This window comes from Neolamprologus brichardi, chromosome 20 (genome assembly GCF_056152115.1).
Source record: "Neolamprologus brichardi isolate AB-2024 chromosome 20, ASM5615211v1, whole genome shotgun sequence".
Taxonomy (NCBI): Eukaryota; Metazoa; Chordata; class Actinopteri; order Cichliformes; family Cichlidae; genus Neolamprologus; species Neolamprologus brichardi.
This window is the reverse complement of record NC_142123.1, coordinates 26,013,750-26,037,939: the sequence shown is the minus strand read 5'-3', so window position 1 is coordinate 26,037,939 and position 24,190 is coordinate 26,013,750. Positions and strand designations below refer to the sequence as shown.

The 24,190-nt window shown below is 40.5% G+C and overlaps 1 protein-coding gene across 7 annotated transcripts in view; it reads right to left on the bottom strand.

The window, feature by feature from the left end:
* The window catches only part of camta1a (calmodulin binding transcription activator 1a), a 278,414-nt gene that overhangs the window by 100,102 nt on the left and 154,122 nt on the right, over positions 1–24,190 (bottom strand). The gene's annotated exons all lie outside the window — the stretch shown is intronic.

The window sequence follows — 24,190 nt, the reverse complement described above, 5'->3', positions numbered from 1 at the left end:
TAACACAGGGAATGGAAAGTACGAAAATAAGTCAACAGGAAGAAAACTACAAAGAGCCGGTTGTCAGCGGGTTTCAGAGCTGAGTAGATGGCCGAATGTTCTATAGTTTACAGAGAAGAAAGTATCCAGTGGAGAGATAAAATGGATTCCCGATCTGTCTGAATCTCTAACCCAGAAGCCAATGATATGAGTAATGAGGGTTGCTATTTGTTATAACAAAGTTCTGCACCTGAAAGAATAATTTCACATCCAGCGAGAACTATAATAACCTAATACTTCATAAATGTTTTTTATTATTTAGACATTAATCATCATTAAGAACCTTAATGATATTCTTTCAGTTTAATTAAATTAGATTTTTTATTTTTTTTTTACTCTCTGATGCCAAGTGAACGTACTGCAAGATGCTCTGGAAAGGCGCTCAATCATCTACAGCCAGATGGCTGTGGATTAGGAAATAGTTGGTGTGCAAATTCACGTGGGTTGAATGGAAACAGGGAAGCAAATAGGGTTTATTACTGTCACTGTCAGACTTTCTATAAAAGGAATAGCAAAGACTCATCTAACAGAGCATTGATATGTCCTCTTCACCAATATGGTTCCTCTGAAGGTTGCACAACAACCCAAACGCTACCAAATCTACATAAAAATAAACATCTGATTAATTTATTCATGGTATTTGCTGTTTTGTCTTGTAGTCACCTTTAAATGGTTGGTCTGGTGCGAGAGGGAAAGTCTGTGATGGTGTCGGATGAAACAGAACAAACGGATGAGAAAACGCCTGCATGCCTCATAAAACAGATTGCCATTCAACAACCATTTCCCTTTAGCACGGGTAAAAAAAAAAAAAATACGGACAACAACAGGCTGAGGCAAAGAAGCCAAAGCACTGGCTATGGCCATCTGATAATGCAATGCCCACAAAATCCCAGCGCTCATTCTTTCTTGCTTATTTCACACTCTCTTCTGTATTCTCTCTCACTTTTTGTCTTACTCTTTTTAGCCGATGAGAGAAGAAGAGAACGTGTAAAAAAATAGTGTAATTTTTAAGCTAATACACAATAGAAAATGAATGAAAAAGACATGAAGAAATTAAGGAGAGGCTTAGACAATTTTTTTGTAAAGTAAATAAGAGGTATTAGAAATAATAACTATTTTTTAAGACCAAACAGTGGCCTTAAGGGGCACATATTAAACACTGTGTGAGGCCTCACCCCTTACTACTCTACTGACTTATTCAGAGGGGAGGCAGCCGCTGTTAATATTTCATGGGGCAATCAACAAAATAAGGAGGTGTAAGCTCACGGGAGACCCCTAAGCCCCTGTCACATTCCCCCTTGCTCTGGCAGTCAAGTCTCAAATGTGTCCTATTGCATAAATATAGTGTGTTGCATTGTGTGTTTGTGTTGTACGTGCATTAGCATGTGTGAACGTGACTCTCTCTTTTTTTTCTTTTACAATGCAGGCTTCGTGCACTGAAGAAAACAGCTGGGTTGTCAAAACACCTATTCAGTGGATTAGTGATGATAGCAATGTGATCTACCATTTCACTGCTAAATAACTTATAACATAACTGAGTAAAAATTGAACCTATTAAGAGCACCACAGTATCTTTAATTAAAAGATGTTTTCCTTAATCATGTTTGGCAAAAAACACAAGCATTTGTACAAACGCAATATTTATATATTTAAAGCCTCGATCCCACAGACCTGTCCTTTCAGTCCTTTTTCCACTGCAGCAAAACAAGACAGATTTTTTTTTTCCTCAGAGCTAGTTAGCATTTAATTGGCAATTACAACGTGCTGTGTCAGACATCCCCAAATGGCTTTTTTTAAAAAAAAATAATAAAAAAATCCATCCTTCATTGGCACACCAAGGTGTCTGGATGAGTTAAGCAAAATAATAATACAATTTTAAAAAAAGAAAAAAAAAACAGCACAGTGGCTCAAAGACTACAAAAGACACAATGAATCCAGTGCTCTGGTGTTGGCTATAAGAGGTACTTTGCTGACTGCATCCCCTCTGTGCCAGAGCAAGAGGACGGTCCTTTGTGTTGCAGAAGTCTTGGGCCACTGAATTCCCTGTTTCAGCAATTCTTTACTGAGGACAGATCCCGAGAGGTGCTGCTCCTCCCTGGGCTCCCCCACTGTGAATGACATCCACCTTCTGTTCTCATGGAGAGGGGCAAAAATGGGCCACAATCTGACCCATTTCAATGACTTGAACCCAACTTTAGCTAAAAGCCTGAAGTGATGATAACCACGAAAGTGTGAACACAAGATGGTCTAAAAAGGAGTTACATAAAGAAAGTTATTGCCACCAAAAAATTAAAATAAAATAAAAACAACCATACAGTTATCGTGTTCTCCTACTATGTTTGGTTTATTTTCTTTTTATATCTCTTGTGTAAAAGGGCCATTCACTTAATAATTTCTTTCCTTATCAGTCACTCGTCACAATGTTCCTCAACTACGAAAGGAAAAAGATTGGCAAAACAAGAACAGAATAAAACACTGTGACTGGTTTACTAGCCTGAGGTAGAATATGGCAACCGGAAAAAGTTACTGTACAGGTTTGTCCCTCTGAAACTGTTACTGTTACTGGATGGAAATGTTTTCATAACCTATCAAATTCATCAGGGGACCGTTTTATGGGGTCATAAAACAAAATGTGATAAATACAGTGCTTCAGGTCAAGGAGTATTTAAGCTCTTATACCCACTGTGGCCAGGGACCGGGCTAGACCTTCTTATAGCAGAACAATTATTCTTCAAAAGAGTTATCTCAAGTCTTGTTTACCCAGGGTTATAACACCTAGAATATAGGTCGAAATTCAAGGCAGTACTCTAGCATAGTGATTGTCCAAACCTTCACAGAAGACAAGAACAATAAACTATTTATAAAAGATTGTTGGTCAGGTCTTGATGAATGCGTATCAATGCCTTAGATGTCCACTGGAGTGAGAAAGCATATAGAATTAGCCTTAGATGATGTAGCAGATGCAGGCATCAGGTAAAAGAAGGGGGAATAGAGTGTGAGAGACTCCATGCAGCAAATGAATGCACAAGCCGTAGAACACCTTGACAGGCAGATATCTTGCTGCGCACGAGATCCACCTCAGGGGACATCTGGCTAATTTCCTGTGAAAACAGCAGACTACCGAGGCAGGAAGCAGTGGTGGAAGTATAAAAGAGAACAGGGAGAAGGTAAATTATTTTCCAATCTTAGAAAAGTTTTCCTAGAGTTTGTCCTGTTGGCAGTACGCGCAACCCTGTTTCCCCCCATTGGGATGATGTAAAAAAATGCAAAAAAAAAAAAAAAATGCAAATTTTTAAAAAAGAAAAAAAGAAAACAATAATTTAGAAATCGCTTTAACATTTAATAGAAAATAGCACAAATGTTGAAACTGAATAATATTTTCAATTTTAATTTAAAAATATTTGCGAGGACAGAGGCGCGTTGACCACTGTAACGTATCATTTCTTTTAAAAAGAAAAAGCATTTGGGAACTGAGGAGACCAATTACTGCAGTTCTCAAAGTGAAATGTTTTTTTGCAGTCCTTGGTTGATATAGGGTTTGAACCGTACAAAGGTTTGGGGCTTCTTTTGGTATATATCTTAGCTCATAATGTAGCAAATGTTTTCTACTGCTGGCAGGTCTGGGCTGGAGGCAGCAAAGCACCCAGATTACTTCTGAGCCATGCTGTTGAAATATGTGTAAAATATGATTCTGCACTGTTTTGATAAAAAAAAAAACCCCACCACCAACAAATCCCAAACACCTCAATAGCAGCATATGTTGCTCCAAAATTGGTGCAAGTCATTCAGCATTAATATTGCCTTAACAAATGTGTAGCTAAGCATTAGTGCTGTACCATACCCATGAACGGAACAATAAATGTTTAAAAATCCATGTATATTATTATCGATCCTACTGCACTTTATGTACATATGAAAAAGTATGTAAAGTAACTGCAGAGTAGAGTAACTGTACATACCTTTATCTATTTCAGACAAGTTTAGTACATATAATTTAAAAAAAAGAACAGAAGAGTGTAGTATTTTGGCTTTTTTGTACACAATTTTTCTTATATATCTCTTTCATTTTTTTGTAATATATCTTTAAGTTACCATCCTTCAGCTGTTCAGCTGTAATAAGTGAATTTCCCCATTGTGGAATTGAATAAATAGAGACCGAGATTGATTTTCAGCCTTGCCCCTTGTATACAAAGATTTTTCTAGATTCTCTAAATCTTTAATGGTAATAAGTACAATAGATGATGAGCTCCAAAGGTTCTTTGGCATTTCAAATCAAGAAACTTAAATTTTTAAACAGCTTGATCATGTAGTCTTCTACAGAGCTGTGAACCCCCACCCATTTTTACTTCTTTTCATACATGATGTATAATCAATATATGCAATATAGACCAAATTATTTATGAGATTTTCAAGCTTTTTATTCTTTCCAAAACCTTTCCAGTCTTCTGTTTCTTCTTCTAAACATCTTTCTTGCTTGAAATTCAAAATAAAGACTTTTTTTCAATTTTAAGATTTGACATGTTGACTAGTTGGATTCGTTTCAGGAGACACGCAGAGATACAACAATCCAATATGTGAATTGGATATTGGTGACAATGAGCTGATCCGCGGTCCGATCAGTTCAATTCTGCTTTATGTTGTTCTGTGTTTACTTCAACACGGAACAGCAGCAGCTAGCAACAGAGCTAATGTACCATGGAGGAAGCTAACAGCAAAGGGTCAGCAGTTTGAAGGTATTTCACGCCAACTACACCAACAGCTTCCATTTGTGAGTTTGCAAAAGCTTTTTACTTAACTGCAGACCATGGTCAAAGCGAGCTGACTGAACAAATCTGACAATTACCTACATGGATGCTGGTTCAGTGTAACATTTGGGAAGCTTTTATTATACTTACGGTAACATAATATATTGTTGTCACCTCGATCAACAGCATTTTACCTCAGCTGTCTCTTTTCTGCTCTACACGATTGTGTGTGAAGAGGAAAAAGGAGAAAGCAGCTGTAAATGTAAACCGTAAATGGCAGCAGTGTGCAGCAGCCTAATAATTCTGACTTTGAACTGGAATGAGACCACTGCAAATAAATCACTCTTTACTTTTTCACCGTAATCCTGGGCCTCTTTTCATTTAATATGTTGCTAATAAATACCAAAGTAAATTAATTTTTGAATCTATTTATTTTTGCAAAGTTAGGCAAGCCTCTTAAGTTGAGCCTGATCTTTCCTCTCACATAAAAGAATAATTCCCCGTCTTTTCGTCATAGTGACTAATTCAGCGTACAAATTTAACACTGGTACCAGTTCGGTCCTCAGCATCGGCAGATGTCAACAGGTATCGCATTGGATCATAAATAGGAATAGCTTGATTGATCCATCCCTAGGGACGGTTGAATGGGGAAAGCGGTGTGGGATGAAGGTGGTGTTGTGTCTGTGATGGAGCACCCTTCATGTCTGTAGAATAGAGGTGATGGTACATGATTATTCAGCATGGCTCCTCATCAGCATCTTGTTTTGGGTGCCTTGGTCCCGTTATACCTGGTCTCTCTGCAGCCCCAGACCCAGCGTCAAATACTCTCAAACGCACTCAATATAAATACATTAACACTTACTTACAGTCTATCTCTCTGACTCACTCTCATACACACACATACTGCCTCAGTTTTCATTGCAAATGACACCAGGGAGAGCCACGCATTGAATGGCAAATGATAAATTCTGTTCTATATTCTCTGTAAGGGAAATATGGTGCCCCATCCTCATGACACATTTGATATACAGCCATTGCAAATTAGCCACAAGGCTGCAAATGTGGAATGAATTGATATTCCAATCATCTGCATGATATAACAGCACACAGAACAACGGCAAAGTCATCTGCGTTGCCTTGATTAGTGAAGTACACACGCAGGAGAATACAATTGTCTGTCTAAACTAGAGGCATACTCGTTTCCCAGCAAAGGCCCGCGTCTAATAGAGGCAGCCTCCAATAAATTTGTACAAATATTCCAACAGAAGCAGGAAGGCCGTTCTAACAGTGGAATGCGTTGATAAACAACTGTTGTGTCTATTAGCAGATGCTACTGTCACGCATTTGCACGTCAACAACAACAAACAGAGACAGGAGAGATGCGAATGAAGGGAAGGAAAGAAAGTAAAGAAAAGAAAGGAGGAAATGAATGAAAAACAGAGAAAGAAACAAAGCAAGAAAGAAAGAGAGAAAAGGGGAATTGAACACAAAAGAGGTGAAAGAGTGAAAACTGGGGCTGTTCTCAGAAAGGTCAGGCTGATTGTCTCTGCCCAAATATGCTGGCCTTTTCAAAATTAACTTGGCAAAGGCGATATTTTCCACAAAGCCGGCATCATGAATCAAAGAAGCGTCTATAGTTCATCTCTGAAAGCAAAGCAACTTGCCTCCCTGTGAGCTCCACTCTCTGTACTGATACTCCACCCTCCCGCATGGAGCTGACATCTTCAGTAATTATGTAATTAACACTATGGCAGGGCCGATTTTAGAAAAAGTACATTATAATTGCATCCAGTCATTCATTAGTTAGGCCAAACATTTGATACACTGCACGCAGGTGCGGCAGGGGGCCAAAGGCTACTTGTTTTTTGGATCGCTATTGCGGTGTCAATGACTTGATTGGTTTCTGCTTGATATCGCTGACAGGACAGGTTTTTGTAATTTACCAATAATTACCCTCACTCCCTGATACAATAAAAAAAAAGTCACTGGTCTCTGCTAAGATAAACCAATCGAGTGTGCTCCCTCTGCTCCCTGCCTCACGGTCTGCTTGTCTGGTGTGAATAATGCCTACCAGGCAGTGTTCAACTAAAACAAATATAACAAATCAAGAAAAAACAAAAGCAGATGCCACACATGTCTTCCCGTAGCACTTGTAATCCTGTATTAAACCATGCTAAAGCAGTAATTAACTGAGTGATAAAAGCATGTTAGAAAAAGCGGCGAAACACGTACAACATGATGTATTACATTAGTCAAAGCAGCAGTATGTCTCTGTTAACTGTGTTTATTGGGGGTTTTTAAGCAACAGTGGGAGCCCGTAATACACCAATAGACTTCTGCCTGCAGCAAATGCGTTGTTAGGTTTAGAGTTTAACAGGTAAAACTGCCTAAATGGGGGACATTTCTACAAGGCTTGGACCAAAGCAAATCACAAGGGTGCAACATAATTCAAAGGGAATTTGTCCTGGTCTGAATCCTGTAATGGAATACTTTTCCTGAGATTAGTGGATGGATATTTTCAAACTATTATGATGTTACAGTCTGGTTAGGCAGACAGACAATTTGGTCCCCGTAACACCAAATCTGTCCCTGTCCCTGTGATGATTTCTTCAATTAAGCCTTCCTGGCAGAGGAGGCCAAATGCTTAACTAGGCAGAATTGGAGCTGCCACTAGCTAGAGGTAGCAATGGGCTCCACTTCAACAGCTCATTCATCAGCCCCAGCGCTACCACTGGGCCACCTGTTCTGACACTATGCAGGGATGGAGTCATTTGCATTCTGCTCCGACAGTCCTCCTTCCCTCTCCTCACTTTCTCTCCTTTTTCTCCGCCTATACAACTTTTAAAGTTCCTCAGTGGCAGCTCTGGCAGATAATTGAATACCAGGGTTTGATTTAGTTTGAAATCAATTTGGGAAGGGGCTTTTCATTCATTATGCTCCTTGGCTTAGGTAGTACGTCTAAAATCCCTCAAACTTTGGCATGGGCTCGAACATCGTCAATTCAAAGTGAAATTAAGCTGCCCTGAGTTGGATTGACAGGCAGGTAGTACATGATAGGATAGGGATAGTCTGTTGTCTCAGGAATGGACAGACTCTCCTCTCCTCCCCTCTCCTGGGGAGACTTTCTCCTCTGTGCTCTTTGTCACCACCAGGTGCTGCTGTGAAATAAGGAGAGAGGCGTCGACGTGAGGCAGCCATGCACATAGCTTAACATTTTAGCCAGCTCCCTGCAGACACATATGGCAGGTGTGTGGGTGGATGTGTGTATGCATTTACGTATAACATTCTGCTTCTATGAGCACACATGCGTGCCTGTCCATATTTTTGGTTTAGATATAAGAGTTCATGTCGTCTCATTTTTAGTTTCCATATTTATGTAATTGTCACGCTTGCAAAGTGTCTCTTTGATTGTTTTCCTGACAACACACCCTGCACAGTTGTTACACGGTTAAAGACATTTTGTTCTTTAGGCTCGCTGTTTCAGCACATTGGGATTGAAAATAATATGACGGTTCTTTTTAATTTGAGTAAGTTGTATCAATACAGAAAGAAATATGGTCCCTTTTAGTGCATTTAGGGTGACACAAATGGTTTGGGCAGAAACATACAGAGCCAAAGCAAATCCCAATTCATTATTTTTTGAGGAATATACTTCAAGCACATGCTTTCTATCTTCCCTCGTGATCCTCTCCCAGCTCTTCATTGCAGCCACTTTCAGCTTGATTTTGGCCTTCAGCAAGTCAAACACAGCTCAGTTAGATTTGCCAGTCAAATAGCACCTTTTCACCCTTAAAGGCTCTCTGGTCGCTCTGGCTGTAAGCTTTGGATCGTTGTCCAAATGATGTATGATGAAATGCCAACCAACGATTCTGCATTTGCATTTGACTGAATCTGAAGACACAGTGCCATCAGTGAAATCATAAATAAATGCCAGTCTGCTAGTTTCACTGGCAGCCATGCCCAAGCAATAACAGAACCTCCACCATGTTTAACAGATGAGGTAGTATATTTCGGTTCATGAGCTTGTACTTTTTCTGCCCACTTTCTTCATCATTTTGATAGAGGTTACTTTTTCTTTCATCACTCTTTAGAAATTTACTCCAGTACTTGTCTGAAATGCAACCTGACCTTCTTGTTTTTGAATTTTACCCAATGTTTAATAAATCCTCTGAGATTATGATCCTCTCTGGACCGTCAAAAAGGAAACATGGAAGTGTACATCACTCTTCACGTATTCTGCATGCATATTATTCAAATTATTCTATTCAAGACTCATGATCCAGTCTACCAGCCACTGTGCAACTGCTTTTAAGTGTACTCAAGTGTGGATTTTGTCATACCAACTACCTGTGATATAACTTTATATAGATTTTTTTGCTTTATTCAGCTCTATTATTCTCACTTGAATACACAGCTCTTTACTCTTTATATTGACTGACCTCCAACAGTCTCAGTAGAATTACTGAACTTCTCTAATTTCAGTGTATTTTGACCTCTTTTGTGCATAAATAAACATTATACAGCTGTCCAAAAAAGCACGCAGTTACAATGCTGTAAAAAGTGCTACACTAGCCACACAGTTGTTCTTATATTGACTTTAATCTACCTAAAGAAAAAGCTCACTCTTGGCACTTAAATGTAGTATCAATTACTTTCTTTCAAACCGAACTTATTGAAGTGCAAAAAAATTGTAATTTGTCAAACGCACACAGACCGGAGTGTACATCTGTGTGAAAGTGTCCACCTGACAACTAGGCTGATACACTGACCACAATCAGTGATAAATCAATACAATGCATTAAACAATATGTTAGACTCCATAATGGAACATAATAGTCCCTGTATTTGAAAACAGCTTGATGCAATTGTGAAGAAATATGGAAATGTTTCAGCAGAGCGCATTTACTAAGCACTTTGTGGGGTGTTAGAGGACTCTAACACAGGCTGGAGAGTTGAATAGCAGTTTTCAATAAAGAAAATGGATAACATTGCCGAGTGCACAACTGCAAGAGTGCCTTAACTGAGAGAGATGAATAAATGGACACTTGACATCACAGCCACTGCTGGGGACATCAGTAGCAGATATCACTGTATGTTTTCTCTGCTTTAAAAGCAATTTCTTCCTTTGGAGCCAACTTGTCTGACTTGGGGCTGTGTTAAATTGTTAAACCCCCCAGATATGGTAATCTGACCTTGAGAGAGTGTGTTTGCTGGGTGTCAGACCCTCTAATTCATCAGAGACAGGCCATTAGCTAGCTATCCAGCCACACAAACACACAATGGAACAGGAAGGAAAGTTCTCAGGGAAACAGCAGCAGCCCCGTTCCTGAGATATCATTAGTTACTGCCTTTCAAAACTGCTGAATTGGGACACTTACCTGACTTGCCCCATTTTTTGCACCATAAGAGCCAAGATGTTGATGAATGGATGTATGAAACTGTCACTACCAGGAAATAGAGAAAATAGGGTTAAGGACATATCCTAGCCAAAGTCTTTAACATGAGGGACTAATGCAGAAACACAGAAGACAGCAGCACTTACTCATTTAGGTAAAAGAATTGCACACTAATTTAATACTCCGGGCCTGCGGCATCGAAGCACGGCTACATCTAGGGTCCCTTTTTGAAGGATTAGTGAATGAAGGACAGGATATGTAAAACTGAGCATTTTCAAACTATTTCAAAGATGGCGAAGGGTTGCCACATGAGGTCAGTGGTTGCGAACAGCCTCATATATCTAGATGCCAAGGGAGATGGAATAGTAATTACTCCTGCGCATCTGTGTGCAGAGACACAGCCTCTGTCTTGTAAGCGGCAATGATTGACAGCCTCAATAAGAGACTCGCACCGCGCCCCGTGCCCTCCGCCTACATGCCCCTGTGACAACTGGTCAAACCCATCGTCTGGTGCCCCCAAGGCGGGGCACGGGTGACACCCCCCTCTGATAATCCTGCCCATCACATCCATCATGCCACCCTGCTCACCCCATGAGAGGGCACAACCGAGGGAATCTAATCAGGCAGTCTAATTGAGGAGCAGTGCTAGCCAATAACAGGCCTAGGAGGCTGGCTCTGCCTGGGCAGGCTCAGGGGACGTCAATAACACTCAGCGGGTGTCGATTCATCAAACCTCCTTAATGTCATTAGCCCTGAGAGGCTCGCTTAACCCCCACCCCTCCACCCCCGAATCTTATTCTCTTATGCCTCAAACTTTCTCTCTCACTTTCTGTTGCCTCTTCTCCTCCACGTGCCTATAAATCTATCCATCTCCCATTCACGTTACTGCCTTCCTCACCCATCTTTCGATAGGTAATTATATGTTTGCCATTGATAGCAACTTCAGCCTTGACTGAGAAAATGTTATATCTATATTTCTATGTTTGGGAAATTAGCACTGTCTACTTTTTAGAATAAGCTCCACTACTTTTTTTTCAGTCCTCCTCCTGTCCCCCTCTGCCCCAATATGTTCTTCCCCTTTCTCTCCAACAACATGTGGCGCATATTCCAGCTGTTTATTAAACAATGCCAGAGCTTCCTAGGAGCAGGTGATGCAGTCAATTACTCCACAATTACCTGGGTAATTATGCAAAGGAGGAGAGAGAAGAGCAGTAGCACAGGGATGAAGAGGACCTTGGCAGAGGTGGATCGGCTGCGTTGGCAGTGTTTGGGACCCAGAATGGCAAGCGATTGAGACCTTGAAGTGACAGTGCCAGTGAGAGTGCAGCTATAAAGGACGATGTGCCCCCTCACCTGCCAAAAACATACACTCACGCGTACATAAACAACCACAGACAGAGTTTGAAACACTCGGCTTGTGCCGTACTACTCTGACACCCGGATGCCACTGTGTATGTGGCTTTTCTGAGTGCTCAAGCCCGCTTTTTGTTTTGGACAATAACTATACAGTGTTTCTGTGCTTTTCACTCCACTGTTTCCTCTGCTCCCATGACAATTAGATGTCTTATACCTGAGAGGCAACAAAGAAAGGAGGGCAAGAGATGGGAAAAGGCAGGAGAACAATGTCGAGGATGTTAAGGATCGAGTGAAAAAATAAAGGAAAGAAGAGCAAAGGTGGAATAAGAACAGACAGGGAAATGTATGCTTCTTTGAAATCTATGTTAAACCTGAATAAATAACCAAGCCTGCTTGGTTTCTTGTTTTTTGCTTTGAGCCTGCTTTTCTGTGTATATAAAACCAGTCATATTTGGTAACATGCACATTTCCTTTTTCTCAAACTCTACTCACAGCCACTAACAACCACTGCTGCTCTGCAATCATCCATGTGGACTATTTTACACATTGACACCAGAGCTCATGTCAAGCAGGCCTGACAAGCATGTCTTGGGGTAAATTGAACCATACAGTGGCTATTCTGAAACAAAAAAGAGTCAGATGGAAGAAGAGCGCTTGGCATATTTCCTGTCATGGGAGCTTTATGCACTTGGATTGAAGATATTTTCACTGGCAGGGTGAATACTAAATTGCTTAGTGTCAGCTCATCACTTAAGGAGGATTGTTGGTGGGTATAATACTTCCCTGCACATGGCTTCTCCAAATAGTCTCAAGCCAGCCAACCCCACTTAACTTTCTCCAAGCGTGCTGACGTGATGCCGTGGCCGGAGTCCTGTCTGTGGACACTAAGCTTTCAGTTATGGCTCCCCAAACTCATCACTTTGGCTCCGATTTTTCTCTGTGTTGCAGATTAATTTATAAATCCCACATCAAGAGGGAGGTTGACTGACCATCCAAAGTAGACATGGCCACATTTTACAGAGAGACAGTTGAAGAAAAAGTGGGAGAAAAATGTCTAGTTTTACAGCAAATAAGAAAGAGCGAGCGAATGAGTGATTGAGTATTCTGTCCAACCCTTTTCCCCCCAAAATGTTTGACAAATAAAAGTAACACATCGGTCCTTGGCTAAGTTATACTTATGTTCTTTTTTTTTTTTGTCCTTTTTTGTCCACCTGTCTGTCTGCGTCTGAAAGGGCAGAATTAGATAGTCACATGACCATTCTGTGTTAGTGAAGATGGGCATGGGGGAATTGCCTCACAGCTCCGTATCTTAAATCTGTGGGATTAAGCTCCATTAAACACGGAGCGCCGCCACAGCTTTATCTCTGGATTTCACTCTGAGACAGAGCAGAGAGTACGAGGAGGAGGGAGTCGGGAGGGAGAGAAATAGCGATGAAACGTCCTTCACCTTTATCGACCAAATTATATAAAAAAGGAGGGATGAGAAAAATTGCTTGCCTGTTCCACAATGGTGGAGAATGGGACTTGGCCATCGTACACTCATGTGCTAGAACGCTTAAACATCCAGACAGCCACTCCAACACTGGCCACTACCCTTTGGCACAGAGACATACATTAGAAAAAGGCATTTCCCCGAGCTATACTGGTCATTTGATGAGAAATGACCACTGCTGACTCTTGTCCTCTAATACTAAGTCAAAAAAACGCACCTCTTCAGATGATAAGACTTACGGTAACAATTAAAATGCTGATAATAATCATTTAAATAGTCAAGATGTGATTTTTTTTTTAGTGAATGAAGTCTCCTTATGCTTTTGTACAACCTGTGTTCATATATGGGTTTTTTTTGCTATACTAGGATATCAGCGCACTGGCTCTCTCTCTACTTTTTTGCCACACAGAAAATGAATCAGTGCCTTGCTCAATACATTAACTGTATAGGTTGAGATAAAAAAAAAAAGGAAAGGTGAGCAAGCTGGGAGTCGGGGTGGTCCAGTGATGAACACCTCCTGTGTCAACCCTTCATCCTCTTGCTCTCTCTCTTGCTCTTCTCTCTCCTCTGGGCTGTTATTGATCTGATCTCCTCCTCTCTCAACTGGAGCCATGATTCATGTTGTTCCGACTGGCCCTCACTCACCACACACAGACACAGCTCAGTCATGCCCTTCGCTATCTATCTGTCCATCTGTCTCTGCCTGCTCTCCCTCTTTCTGCCCTCAGGCAAGTCAACCTGCTATTCATATAGGGCCACCATGACCCGGCATGGCCTGGGTGTAATTATTATTGCTTCTCATTATTTGTGTTTTTATCTCTATTAGCTCTTTGTATGAAGCTCGTCATCTTTCAATATGAATCTCTTTGTATTTCTTCTTAACAGATGATTGGAATCAATGCTGAAAGCTGCCTCTTTTGAAGTTCTTTCTTCCCATCAAGCTTCACATGCACTTCATGGTGCAGGAAGAGCAGTTTTCATAGCTCTGCATTGCTGTGCTTTATGATATTGATTAGGTTAAATGTCATTTCTTGTCCTAGCGGGGATTCAAAGAAAAGTTTTTGGCATTTTTTGTGTCCTATATGCAATTTAAAAATATATAAAAATATATTCAGATGTCATTTCTCAAAGTGTTCAAGAACGTTCCAATTCAGAATGTTCATTTTCTGATGAAAAAAGCAAAATAAAAAGCAAAAAAAAACCTAGAGATACAGCGGGAGAGAGAGAAGGGGCAGAGGGAGAGAGAGACAGAGATGTGCAAAGGCCTTGCAGCAGCAGAAGCACATAAAAGCCTAGCTTCAGCCAAGGCTCCTGCTCCAATGTGTAGAAATTAATTGAGTGAAAAAAATCTGCTGTTTAAGGTTGAAGTGGGTTATGGGAGGCAGTGTAACAATTGTTTTCTGTTTGCCAGGGGCTATATATCGTTCATTCCGGCTTTCTCTCTTCTCCCCGCTCAACACTGGCCTCTCCCCCTCCCCACCCTCCTTCCTCCCTTACCATCCATCCACCTTCTAAGCCTCTCTTGCTCCCTCCTCTCTTTTTCATCAGTCTTTTATTTTCCACAGTCTACAGTCTTTTTGATTCATTTTTATCTCTCCCATTTTCATCTATCACACAGGAGTTTTTTTTTTTGCTGTCTTTAAACGTTTTCTAGCAATAACAGGCACCATTTATGAAATGAGGGTTTTACCGAATTTGCTTATGTGTGTGTGTTCAGTGTGGAAATTCCCTCACATTTATGGAATATATACATACATATTGTAAGACAAATTTAACGCCCTAATAATAAAGCTATACACCTACAATGAATTCTGTAGGTGAATCGCTCTACATGCATGCGTCTTTATTCGGTAGTGACAGGAACAGGGGAGTTCTGCACAGTGTTGACACACTGTGCAGAACAAGCTTAGCACCCCTTGGGCTTAAACAAATGACTCATTTTCTCTTCACATTAAAATGTGCACTAAATTTCTCAGAAGTCTGCTGCTAATCCAAAAAAACTATCAAAACAGCAACAAAAAGCTAAACAAGAGACATCCTTAAAATCAACACGAAACAAAGACGGAGCGGAGACAAAGATGCATGCGCTGCATGGCATGATGAAGCTAACATCTAATCAGATCACTGTTAAAAAAAAAACAACAGCATTGGCACACGCTGATGTGTCAGCATATAGAAAAAGAGAGGGATGCACAGAGCAACACACACAAACAGAGAAGATAATAGAAAGCAGAGAAAAAGATGAATAACACAAATGAACAAAACGCTAATGAAGAGACTTTTATCTGCTATTATAGTTCCTCCGTTGCCCAAAGCAAAGGGTTAAACCTGTTTCCTGTGTTAAACTACTATTTAAGCACTCTTTCATGTAAAATATCAAACCTTTCAATATCACTCTGAGGGAAGCACAGTTGCTCACACTGTATGTTTCTATACAAACACTTAAGTATTCTCTTTGAACTTTGCAGTTCCACTCATTATACCTCCTTTGAAGAGTGAATGTTGGAGCATTGGTACATTTTGATTTTGAAGTTATTAAATGCAACACAGCAGCAAATTACATTTAAACCTCTGTTTTGCTGGTTAATAATACATAGGCCATGTGCAGAAGCCAGCAGAATAAATAGCCAAGCAACAAGAAAGATAAAGGAAGCCAGCAAGCGAGATGCTTGAGTTTAGCAAATTCATCTCAGTTTAACTGTTAACATATCAATATTTTTTCGCAGATTAAGCACAAACTGTGATGCTGTACTTGCTTTCTGAGTTAAGAGAAGATAACCTCACTGGATGACTCTTCCTTAACACCTTTGCTGGCCCCCAGTAGTGTCCTAAACACTAACTCCAGTGTTGCACACCCTATCTGAGAGAAATTAAAATAGCCACGTTGAGGAAAGCAGACACGGTTCTGCCAAGGCCATAAGGGATCGGAGGAAAACTGCTGTTCTTGACATAGGGGCTGGTTTTCATTGTAATAATGGCTTCATAACAACAGAGACCTAAGTGGCTTTTTCAAAAGAGAGAAGCAGATGGAGCAAAAAAATTACACACACACACAGAAGGTTAAAGGAACATGATGAAGACAGAGGGGTAAAAATGGAAACTTGTGGCTTAGGTAAAGGCATACCCTTAGCATCGGCATTACAAATGCTAAATTAAGTCATACAGTTTGGCAATAAAAAAGTTAAACACCTAGTTACAGCAGATAGAGCTCAAGTTAATTATTCTGTTAACAATAATTTAGCTTTTCTGCAGCAATCATGTGACCAGCAAGACTTTGACATTGACACACGCATACAACAAAATTGGAATAGTTATTATTAGCAGCAAATCCTGTACAGTTACAGCGGGGTCATGCAGTACTGTGGTGCACAGTCTACAAAAGATGCCATCACTCTTAACTTCACTCTTAATCTATTAACTGCAGCCTCCTCTGGTCTTGACATTAGCATAAAATAGTTTACTGGGAGCTTCATGGCATGGATAACCATGGCTGAGCACTAGGTGTAATTTTTCAGTGGCCCACTGCTTTTATCCATATATTGTAGCTTTAGAGTGTGACCCCACTCTTGTAATTAAGCATACTGGTTTATGTTGTTTAAAATAGTCTATTTATTCTTAAATTTGTGGTATGGTCTGTAAAGGTGGCCCAGTATATATTCATGGTTTATTTAGGATTTTATTTATTTATTTATGAATTTGTCTTATATTGCCCATTTAAATGTTATTTATTTATTTTATTTTATTTCAATCGAACAAACTTAGCCAAATGTTTCCCTGTCAAAGTTGGTTCCCCAAACAGTTTGTGTGCTCTGGTGCCTATCCTCCATATCTTGAAGAAAATAAAGCATTCCAAGCAATTTACAGTACACATTATAGTGCATTTAATAGGTTTTCAAGATAATAAAACTACTCTTCAAACATAAATAAGGTGATCGTTGTGTCCCTGCCTCTACACAAAAATGTTACAAAAGTGTCTAAACTAGGCAAAAGCTGGTACCGCCTGCTTTTCTTTTTCTCCCACCTATGATTTAAGCAAATCATTGCCAGGAATGATCTGAGGCCCTGACTAGAGTTGACCTTTAAAACATAACACAACTCACTATAAGACTTAGTATTTTCTCTTGAGTGTGTGTCTTTGAAGAGCATTCTGGCCTGAGCCGCTGAAAAGGTAGAAAACAGAAATGTTGCCTGTTAACATTCAGCTCTGCTACTATTAAGCATTCTCTTTTCTGTTCAAAATCTTTTTTTTTTCTTCATTTTGCTGTGTCATATTGCTTTAGGTCATCTTTATACATGTTATTCTTTCCTAATTGTTTTTACCACAGGAGAATGAAAGAATTGAAGCTGCCAGATAGTTCTTCCTTTCCATGAGACCTCGGAGGGCTTTGAGGAACTACTGTGGGTAGCCAAATTCAGTCTAATAAGAGACAATGTCCTTAAGTTCAACAACAAATTAAAATATGTCTGTGTCTGGTTTTGTGAGGGGAGTTTCTCCCTCCTCAACGCAACACAGAAAAATACCCCTGTGGAGATGCCTCAGCATGACTACACCACAACATTTTGCAACAGTTGTAAATTAAATTAAGGAAGGTATTGATAATATACAGCTTTATATTACACTCTTTATATCATCACTCCATACAACAACCTTTCTAATGTTGAGCCAACCCAAAATAGGCTGATGGACCGAAATGGTCCAATGATAGCTGGGTCAGCATGAAATACAGAGCTCAATGTTTCCAGAGTGATTTGGAAACTGTTTGATAAAAGGGACAAAAACTAATTACGGTGAGCTTGAAGGAAAATCATGAGTAAAGTGCAGGTTCCTAAGGCTTAAGGGTAACACGTTCATGTCAGAAGGCTTTGATTCAGTCGCTAATAACAGCATAACAAACACAGTTGAGCCCTTATGGAGAATAGAGAGGATAATTAAATGTGCCAGAAAAATAACAACAAAATAGTTTTCTATTTTAGATTTTAGGCTCTAGCACTCTAATGTCCATGGCAACATTTAAGGACCTTAATAATTTATTTGTATTGATTGATTTGGACTTTGTTCATTAATATGCCATGAAGCTTTTTTATATTCTCTCTTCATAAGCTTAGGTTTACCCTATACCTGAGCCTGAAATGAGAAGACCGGTAACTTAACTGCTTTCACATGCCCATGTAGCCGCTCAGTTTTACTATATGTGAGAGCCTAAGGTTATAACCATGGAAACAGTTCTTTAAAATATTGCTCATAGATTGCCTTTAACTCCTCCACAATCAGGTAATTCAAAAGGGAAGAGCTAGTGTGCTCTCAGGCAAGCGAGAAAAAAAAAAGAGTGAATAACAAAGTCGACTCCAGGAGAAGAGCGAATACGATGGAAAAAGTAATCAATTTAGTGCCTTTACAGAGCAGGCAACTGACTGTTGTCTAGCAGACAGCCTGTAAGTTAGAATAAAAATGTAAAATACAAACTTTTTTGCTTTGGGCATTGCTTGTATCAGTAATGTGATCTTAATTTCACAGTTGACTTGGAGCAGGGACAGGAGGGAAAGCACGCATTGTGTCACCTCCTCACAGAAAAAGGGGTTTTGTTTAGTGCCCTCTCACATCTGGCCTCACAATCTGGTGATATCAGCTACTGCATCTGTAAATCAGTGTTACTACTGCTACTAAAACGCATACAGTCACCCACAGCAACCCTATTTCACAGATATGCAGCCAGTTTCACTATAACTTACCAACTCTACCCACTCATTTGGCCATGAAATAGTGAAATGTTAGTTTTAACCAGCTGGGCAAAAAATGAACAGACAGACTGGATTTTAAAAGTGGGATTCGGGGGAATAATACAGTCCTACAAATTTAAATATATGTTTGATTTGGTACAAACAGAAGGGCAAGAATACTTGCAAGCAGGAGTTAAATACTGAAGGTCATGTGATTTTGAAAGCCAATGCAGTGTAGCATCCAGTGCTCATCCAGTAGCATCCACTCCATTACAACATTAGCAACTAATGTTTTGACATTTGTCTTCATTATTATCAATGAACAGAGGCGATTGAGCCACCAGCATGCTCCATTACCTTCCTTCATTGCACAGTTGCACAGTTGAAATCACACATTAGGGTGGATCCAACATAAAATGACAAGTTACGGGACCTAAGGACTACCAGCTGATTATTTAGGTGGCGGAGGACGAGAGAATTAGGTGAAGGCATGGTGGGGTGGAAGAGATGCAGGCAAGGGATTTTGGGAATTGGTAGAGAACTGTACCAGCATTAAAGTGTAAGGAGCACGGGGGCACAGAGCAGCACAGCACACCTTAAGAAGAGAAGCTCATTTCAATCGGTATAATTAGCCTGTGGTAATGAAATAAGTCAGAGGCACTGCCACCTTCACTTAAGAGAAAATCGATCTGTGTTTGAGGGAGTTTATTAAAGCTTAGGAATAATGGGAAGATAGGATAGAAGGGGTGGAGGAGTGGAGGTGATGGAGGCTGAGCGCACATTAACAGCTAATCAGAAAGAAAAGGTGGTAGCATTGGGGTAGAAGCTTGACAAGAAGCAGAACAGAGATCAGCTGGAGTTTCCCAAAATAAAAGCGTTTAAGGTCTGTGCTATTTCACAGGGGGAAGCCATAGGACATGAGAGCTATGAACATGTGAGACATACATGCTGAATATGAAGATGAGAAATTTTTTTCTTTTTTTAAACATAGTTTATCAAGGCCTGTTGCAAAAGAGGATTCGGACTGATAGATAGTCACTGGAAGTGCTTGAAAGGGTCTTTTTGGACGTTGGGTGAATAACTTGAGCTTGGTAAGCACCGGGTGTGGTGAGATAATCACTGATGGACATTTCTCCTCAGGTTCCCCAAATGCATGCTGGTTGATGTGGGTGCTGCTTGCTCATTTATCCAGCCGTCTGGCCAACTCACCTGGAGTGATGGGGGAGACGTCAGGAAGGCAGGCTGCTATTTCACGGCCTGTTAAGCGCTAATGCCGCAACATGCCCTGCGCTCCAATTTTAGGGAACAGGGAGCATTACCGCCCAACTCAAGGTTCTGTCCGTCTGGACTGTGGACTTGGACAGTAGTGAAGGGATGGGGTTAGCAAGAAGAAAAAGAGGTGGGAGTAGAGGAGAATGATGAGATGTCTTGTGAATGAATTAAAAGACAGAAATAAAACAAACAGAGAAAAGCTCACAAAATAGTAAAAAGCAGAAACAAGTGGAATCTTTTTACACAGGCTGCTGAGCAAGCACTGTGGAGCAGACAGGACAGCAGCACACTGACATCCACTTCTGCCATGCTAGGCTGCTTCTCGCAGGCCCCAGAAGGCTCCTCGCTCCCAGGCTTACAGCCTTTCCCTTGCCAGAGCTCCTGAACATCACTAGCCTGACCCACCCACAACATTTGTCCTCAGTGTGCACTAAACTTGGCCCATGTAATAACCACAGAACCTCCATTAAGCACCGCATGGCTAGAGAATCAGAGCATCTACAGCACAGTGTGAACGGTGTAAAGAATCTCCTGTAAAACAAGTGAGAATGTGCTCAAGTTATGCCAATTCTTTGTGTTCTGGCTTGTGAATGTGTAATATGAATTATGCATAAAAACATTATTCTCTTCTGTTCTGAAGCAAAGTACTGGGAAGAAATTGCTAGCTCTTTATCCCATCCTACATTCACTGAACGGAGGGCAAAAGTCAAGTCATTTATGTCAAGCATGTGCTTACAGTAAACATCACATCCATCATAGTGTAGTTACAGCAGTGATGGATCACCTTTCTCATCTGCCATTCTTGAGGTGTGAGGTGTTTAAAGGACATGACCCAGGTCTTTCAAGGCTGCAAGAGGTGGCGTGTACATGGAGAAAGACACAGCAGAGTCCAAGCAACATAACTCACAACGCACAGATGAGACCCGCACTGTATTTCTATATACACAATATGAAACAGCAGTTATGGGCCAATTTCTATAAGCTCTCATGTGGCCTTGCAGTCCTAAGTCATTTTCTTCCCCTGCTTTCCCTCTGCACCAAGCTCACGTTCATAGTATTCGCCACCTCTGCTGCTAATACAGCAATTAGCTCTAGTAAATTAGACTTGTTACAAGGCATAGGGCCTTGCAGACAAAATCACAAGAAGGTGAGTTACACACTTTCCAAGTAACTGACAAGTGTGCCAACAAGAGCCATCGGCCATGGCATGTGACTCATAATGATTTCAGTTCAGCATGTTCTTTATCTCATATTGTTGAATATTCAGCAACTGTACTATAATTTTTCAGCCCATGACAGTCTTTTTGGACTGATGGACACAAGCTAAATACTGTCTGCTAAAGAATTTCCCTTCTCTGATGCATGATGCATTTCTGGTAATTGCCCAAGTGCTTGTTAGGGCTACATGCTTGTGGACTATCAAAGCTCAGTGGCAGGCTGGGACTATTATGCAAGGCTCATGATTTGTTGGAACTAAACAGTAGGATTAAAAAAGATACAGGTACAGTTAGGTGAATGAGTAGAAGAATACAACAAAAAACACTGGGCTCAGTGACGAAGGCCTAGAGACTGGTCAGTGATATCCTTGCAAACCTCCCATCACCATAGAGAAGAATGTGTAACCCAGACCAGTTGATGAGTGGTTTCTGGAGGTTGCTGGCTGTCACTTGTAGTTATCAATCAAAAAGACGGTGCTACCAGATTGTCATGGTCATTGGTAATTTCCAAGGAAGACGCTGATTTGTTTGCAAATATCAGTTAACCAATGACTTTGCAATAGTGAAACTTGGAAATGAGCATTTCAAACTAGAAACAGAGAACATTCAGCTTCCAAATAAAAGTTGTGCCTTACTGCAGAAACCAACAGGTTTCAAAAGGCAGAACTTGGACGGGGAATGGTCTGTGTTTTTGGTTTGTGATTAAGCCGTCACAGTTTTACTACCATTCAACAAGTGGTTGGCACGTACTTGCAGACAAGTCAACATCTTCCATTCAAACTATGGATGACCACAGCAATCTGCTAGCGGCCAAAGCAATCAAAAGGAGGTTTTCGGTGCAGTACCGTACACTTTTTTGCGCCCATTTTCTCCTAACAATTGCCAGTAACCTCTCACAGCCACTCACCAACTGACCAACTGATCGGATACTTACTTTTTCTCCCAGTGACTGATAGTTATTATGTGATTGCCAAATACTCAGTATGCTTGACATCTCTGTCAGTGTTTAGCCATCACTGTGTATTATTTGGACAATGACAAAAATGTTACTGCTGAATCCAACAACATCCCATAAATGTTTTCATTGTTCTTGGTCTTAAAACCAGGTTATATGTATTTTATGTTAAGCAGTTGAGAAGCAGTTGTTAATTGTGTACTCTATTAGAAAGCCTGCTGACTTTACCTCTTGCCATTTATGTTTGACTAATTCTGCCTGCAATGAATTTAATAAAGAAGAACTGTTTTAACTTTTGGGATTTTATTTTGGGGTTTTTTTGTATTTCAGAATTGTTGTGAGTTGAGCTGTGACAGTGATATTCAAATTGAGGAAGTTATTCCAAAGAAAAAACAGCTGCTTTTCTGAAGCACTGAGCAGGATAGATGCTGGAAAATAGAAAATATAATGCAGTATTCTGAGGAGGCACTGCCTCAGTGGATGCTGATATGGGTACAGATGATATAGCAGACATCAGGAAAGAGTAAGACATAAGCTCACTTTCAACTAATATCAATTGTTGCTTTGCACTAAATATTCCGCTTTAGATATAAAGTAGGTTTGTTTATATTTAAAGTCTCGTACTGTGATTTACTTATAAGAGTGGTCATGTTTACACTTTTCTCATGCACCATTCCTCAGTTTTCTTAACTACTATTTGAGCTTAGTATCATTTGGACCTAGTAATCATCGAGAAAGAGATGGGACTTAAACCCTAGACCTGTCAAAGGTGCATCACGGCGTACCACATACGGAGCGACAGATTTTCGCTCTACAGCCAATTTGCAATCACCAGTTAACCTGCATGTCTTTGGACTGTAAGGAATTGTGCCACACAGGCATGATGAAAGGTGTTCTACGAGTTTGGGATTCTACAGTCAACTTAGTTTTTATATCCAGTGGAAGTGCACGCACTTTGCCTTCCTATCACCATATAACTCTGACAGATGTCACTTGGCTGCTGTGCATTTTTTCCCCCTAAGAAACTAAACCACAAAGGGACGAAGGATTTCTGAGTTCCTCTCTGTACTGGTTTATATATGCAGTGGCTACTGATAAAGTCAGAGCTCAGACACAAAATAGTGTCTAAACATAGCCTGAACCTACACATTAATTGAAAAAGAGTAATACAGGTTTAGCTTACTAAACCTTCTTTACCGCCAAAACTGCCGCAAACTGGAACCATATTTAATGCTTCAAAAGGACTGATGTGTGTAGTCTCAATGGGTTATCAGACCACTGTAGGACCAGAGATGACACTGAGCTGGCTAAGCGAGGGAAGAGGCCATTTTCTTGGAGTGACAAATATCTAGAGGAGTAGAAACACAGAGTAGAGCCCCTGTTGGGAGAATGCCTGAGCTTTGTCTTTGTCACACAGTGTGACACAGATGCACAGCACCACTCCCTGAGGTGTGCGGTTAGGTGTATGTATGTGTAAATTGTGTGCTTGGGTTTGTGTGTGTATGAGAGCACATTCACATAAGAAAGCTCAGAATCTCCCACCCTTATCATTGATCTCAACTCCTGTACTTTTAGCATTATTGCTTGTGGTCAATGTGAGAAAGAGACCAGAACTAAAACTTGAGCAATAATCAAATGCTGAGGAACTTTCTTTGAGTCTTTGGATGAGTCTTGCCATGACTCATTAACATGACTGCTAATAGATCAGCCATGGTAGCAACACTGTCACCAACTTAAGTCTACTGAGAGGCTAGGTGAGCCAAGCACTGATGCAAGTGGGCTTTTATGGCAGCAGCTGGTATGGGTAGTGACTTGGAGTGAGGTGAGGGAACACTAGTTTCACAGTACTGCTTTGAGCCAGCAAGATTAATGTAGGCTCTCTGGAGCAAAGGCAACATCCAGAGCTTTAATAAGGTACAAACAATCGGTTCCACTCGACTGGCTTCCCAGGGAAAACTATTGTTGTGCTGCATTGTTTCTTGGTGAAGTTCCTTGGAGAC